Genomic DNA, 6000 nt, shown 5'->3' with positions numbered 1-6000 from the left:
GAATACATATTAAAACACTACATGTATATACATTTTAACTGAGTCGTTAAGTCATCGTTAGTCGTTACATGTAAATGTTGTTTTGAAACCTTTAGGTTAACGATCTTGTTGAATGTTGTTAACCCATTGTTTATTATAACAAATGAGATGTTAAATTGTTATATTATCATGATATTATGATATATAATATATCTTAGTATGATATATATACAGTTAAATGTCGTTACAACGATAATCGTTACATATATGTCTCGTTTCGAAATCATTAAGTTAGCAGTCTTATTTTTACATATGTATTTCATTGTTAATACACTTAATAATATATTTACTTATAATTTAACATAATTAACCAAGTGTATCAATATCTTAATATGATTCATATGTACCTAGTAAGACGTTGTTATAACGATAATCGTTATATATATCGTTTTTGAGTTTCTTAAATTAATAGTCTCATTTTTATGTATATAACTCGTTGTTAAAATACCTAATGAGATACATACTTATAATAAAATCATGTTAACTATATATATAACCATATATATGTCATCGTATAGTTTTTACAAGTTTTAACGTTCGTGAATCACCGGTCAACTTGGGTGGTCAATTGTCTATATGAAACCTATTTCAATTAATCAAGTCTTAACAAGTTTGATTGCTTAACATGTTGGAAACACTTAATCATGTAAATAACAATTTCATTTAATATATATATAAACATGGAAAAGTTCGGGTCACTACACGTTTCCCTTTTCTGGTTTGTCAAGCCCAACCATCATCAATGTTTTAAACTGCTATTGTTACACTTTCTATTTTTACTTCGATGCTCGACATCAACTATCAAAAAAAAAAAAAAAAAAAAAAAACTAACCCAAACCTATTGGAATTGTTGTTGTTCATGATAACCGAACCACCACCAAACTGCACCTGTTGCTACTTCCTTCTACTGCTGTTTTTCTGTCGTGTAAACCACCTAAACCGCCACCCTTATCAAACCAAAACTATTTTATTTAGCTGCTACAAATACCACCTTTCTATATTTCCTTTTTCTGCTGTAAACCTCGACACAAACCACCATTATATTTGTTACAGCTACTGCCTTTCCCTTCACTATTTTTGGCTGCCGTTACTGTGATGCTACTTCATTCAATAAACCAAGCGAACCCACTTGCAAGCCTACAACCTTTGTTAGGTTATTTTAATAAACAAAAACCCATTTAATAGATATAAAAGATAATGAATGGAACTACTATCAAGTGTTCTCTCTTTTGGCCGACAACCCCAAATACAATATCCCCATTTGAATATAATATGAAGATAGGAGTGGTTGAGAAAGGCTGCAGAATACGCTGCTTCTTTTATTTTTTTTATCGAATCCCCTACCACTATATTATGTCGACGTGTGATATTAGTTGACGATGAGGATGTAGGGTTGTTGATCGTGGAATCCAGCTGGAAGAAAAACTGACCGACACCATATTTTTTTTGTTATTGGCTTGCTAATTTTTTCTCTCGGGCTTATTGAATTGGAAATTTAATTGGGCCGCAGGATTTTAGCAATGGGCTGAAACAGATAAAGCTTATTATGGGTTTTATAGGTTTAGTTTAGTGTATTAAACAGAAAAACTAAAGTAGCCGATTGGTTTGAGGTGTTGTGGTGTGAGCGGGAGGTCGTGTGTTCCAGTCCGGGCGGTGGCTTTCTTTTTGAACTTCTCTTCAAGGTTGTAACTTATTATTAATATTATTATTATTATTATTATTAATATTATTAATATTATTATTATTATTATTATTATTATTATTATTATTATTATTATTATTATTATTATTATTTTTATTATTACTATTATTATTATTATTAACTATCCTAATTATCATTAACATTATTATTAGAACAAATGTTATTATTATTATTATGATTAAGAATATTGTTATGTTAAGTATTGTCACTACTAACATTAATATTAAGAATATTAGTATCATTAATAAGTAGTATTATCATTATCATTATTATTAATATTAGAATTATCAAAACTTTTATTTTTATTTTCATTATTATTACTATAAATAACTATATTATCACTATTACTATAAATGTTATTATTACTATTACAATAAAAATTAGTCATTTTAAATATACATACAAATTATATATATATATATATATATATATATATATATATATATATATATATATATATATATAATATAATTTAAGATATAATATATAAAGTTTGTTCGATTACGTTTATACGTGTTAATATATATATACAAATGATATAGGTTCGTGAATCCGAGGTCAACCCTGCATTGTTCAATATAGTCATATGTATTTTTACTACAAAATACATTAGGTGAGTTTCATTTGCTCCCCTTTTCCTCTTTACATTTTTGGGACTGAGAATACATGCAAATGCTTTATTAACTGTTTTACAATAATTATATGCGTGAGTTTCATTTGCTCCCCTTTTACTCTTTACATTTTTGGGACTGAGAATACATGCAAATGCTTTATTAACTGTTTTACAATAATTATATGCGTGAGTTTCATTTGCTCCCCTTTTACTCTTTACATTTTTGGGACTGAGAATACATGCAAATGCTTTATTAACTGTTTTACAATAATTATATGCGTGAGTTTTATTTGCTCTCCTTTTACTCTTTACATTTTTGGGACTGAGAATACATGCAAATGCTTTATTAACTGTTTTACAATATATTATATGCGTGAGTTTCATTACTCCCTTTTTAAATGCTTTTGCAATATATATTTTTGGGACAGAGAATACATGCGCTGCTTTTATAACTGTTTTACGAAATAGACACAAGTACGTAAAACTACATTCTATGGTAGAATTATCGAAATCGAATATGCCCCTTTTTATTAAGTCTGGTAATCTAAGAATTAGGGAACAGACACCCTAATTGACGCGAATCCTAAAGATAGATCTATCGGGCCCAACAAGCCCCATCCAAAGTACCGGATGCTTTAGTACTTCGAAATTTATATCATGTCCGAAGGAGGATCCCGGAATGATGGGGATATTCTTATATGTATATTGTGAATGTCGATTACCAGGTGTTCAATCCATATGAATGATTATTTTTGTCTCTATGCATGGGACGTATATTTATGAGAAATGCAAATCTTGTGGTCTATTAAAATGATGGAAATGATTATTTATGTTAAACTAATGAACTCACCAACCTTTTGGTTGACACTTTAAAGCATGTTTATTCTCAGGTATTAAAGAAATCTTCCGCTGTGCATTTGTTCATCTTAGAGATATTACTTGGAGTCATTTATGACATATTTCAAAAGACGTTGCATTCGAGTCGTTGAGTTCATCAAGATTATTATTAAATCAATTATAGTTAGATATATTATGAAATGGTATGCCTGTCGTCAACTTTCGATGTAATGAAATATTGTCTTTTCAAAAATGAATGCAATGTTTGTAAAATGTATCATATAGAGGTCAAGTATCTCGCGATGTAATCAACTATTGTGAATCATTTATAATCAATATGGACTTCGTCCGGATGGATTAGGACGGGGCGTTTCAGTTGGTATCAGAGCGGTGGTCTTAGTGAACCGGGTCTTGCATTAGTGTGTCTAACTGATAGTCGTTAAGATGCATTAGTGAGTCTGGACTTCGACTGTGTCTGCATGTCAAAAGTTTTGCTTATCATTTTTGTCGAAAATCATCTGCTTATCATTCTTAGGAAATTACATGCTCATTATTCTTAGTCTAGACACGTTTTACTGCATTGACTGCATGAATAGTGTATAGACAAAATTCATATCTTAGCGTATCTGACAATTCATATCTTAGCGTATCTGTTACTGTAGACCTTGCCTGATATCTCTCGTAAATTTCTCCTTAATTTAAGGGATCCTAGTACTATATATATCTATGTAAATTATGCATTGAGAATACCATCCAACTATAAATTACTGTCACTAAACTCTTCATATCAAAAATCTTTCCTGAGATCGCGTAAGATGGCCTCTACGAATCGACCAAGCTCCTCTGACTCCGAAGACAGCGTGACAGAAGCACATCAATCAATCAACTATCGTGATTACTGGAGAAAATGGGGGTGGGTTCGCGACATACTCACCCTATGGAGAAGGGAAGAAGGTACTCCATATCATGAATCGAATCTACCACCTAACCTTGGAGTACTCGACCAGCTCACCGACGAACCTGTTCGCAACACCGTTTATACCCTTTTTGCCAGAATTTTTCGTCTTGAGACTACCATTAATGGAAATAGAGAAGATATCCAATCTCTACCTCACACTGATAACCAACCAGGGTTAGTAGAAGAAGTTAAAGAACTCCGAGCTCGAGTGTTAACTTTAGAGAGCACGGTACACAGTTTGCAAGTACCAGCAGTATCACCAACACCAGTCACATCACCAACCTTAGCACCAACAGCACTAGTACCACCAACAACAACATCCGCATCATTAGCTTCGACATCTCATTCTGTACCTCGAGTATAATCATCGTTCTACATGACGTTCTACATCATTTATCTTCGTTCGACATGATGATTATGTAAACTCTAATGCTTTAGAGATTATATATTCTTGTTCAAACGGTAAATCAAATGAGTTTAATATCATATGACTCATTAAATCCATGATTACATCTGAAGAAAATATATATATATATATATATATATATTTTCATAAAGATTGTAATTAAAAAAAAATTCTTTCGTACAAACTGTTAATGGTGAAAATATTTTAACGGGTAGGTAATACCCGAGGAATATTTAGATTTCACATTAATAAGTTACACTATACATTCTTTGAATCTAATTCAACGGTCATTTATTATCCTACTTACATCCACCGATATACGTATCTGTTCACCGCAGAATAACCATTTTCATTCAATTTTGTAATTGGATTTTGACCTATCAGAATCCGACAAGTGGCATAATGAAGAAAATATTTTACAAAATAAAATTTGTTAGAAACAAACAAATTAATTATGAGAAGAATTTTGTTAAGAATCCACGCTAACTGTTCCTAGCTAACTGGTTACATTTTATTTTTCGCAATTTAATTATCGCAATTTATATTCTCGCAATTTTATTTATCGTCATTTAATTTCTGTTATTTATTTCACGCACTTTAAGTATCGGGACACGTATACAAGGTTTTGATATATCATATCGACGCATCTATATATATTATTTGGAATAACCATAGACACTCTATATGCAGTAATGATCGAGTTCTCTATACAGAGTTGAGGTTGATTCTCAAATAATATATATAGTTTGAGTTGTGATCGAGTCTGAGACATGTACACGGGTCATGATATGTATTAATTAATTCGAATATTATATATGAATTATTGAATTGCTAACTGTGGACTATCAACTGTGGACTGCCAACATTGGACAATTAAAATGAATTAAAATATGGATTATAACATATGAAACTAAACAATTCTTCAAGTTGCCACTTGATTTCATCTTAAACCTCATTGGTATCTTGACAATTACAATCTGCGTACAAAACCTTTCATGACTCTTGAAAACACCTCAATTGAGAGGAGGAACCAACCGCACTTCATCTACGAAAGGAAGAACTTATGCATATAGTTATGCATCTGAAAAAACACTAGGAACCTGAGTAAACGTTTAACACATAGCTGTGCTAATTCTTTAGTGTTATTATTACCCAAAATAACTTGGTAATCCCTTTTAAAGTAGCAAATTTTGTCACAGCTCCAGCAAGTCAACTTCGAATTTTCGTTCGAAACAACCTTATTATAACCTTGATATATATACGTGCTCTTTTATTGTTACCAGAGAACCTTTTGTATTCCACCATATTACCGTCAGCGTTTAATCATCTAAAAACTATTCTCTTGAAATCACCTCGGATCGATAACCAATAATTCAGATATGGTAGCAGTCAATGTAGAGGAATCGGCAATCAGTACTTTGAATACTCACAGCATATCTACACCA

This window comes from Rutidosis leptorrhynchoides, chromosome 4 (assembly GCF_046630445.1).
Source record: "Rutidosis leptorrhynchoides isolate AG116_Rl617_1_P2 chromosome 4, CSIRO_AGI_Rlap_v1, whole genome shotgun sequence".
NCBI classification, from domain to species: Eukaryota; Viridiplantae; Streptophyta; class Magnoliopsida; order Asterales; family Asteraceae; genus Rutidosis; species Rutidosis leptorrhynchoides.
The sequence above is the reverse complement of the archived record's forward strand: the minus strand, read 5'-3'. Positions refer to the sequence as shown.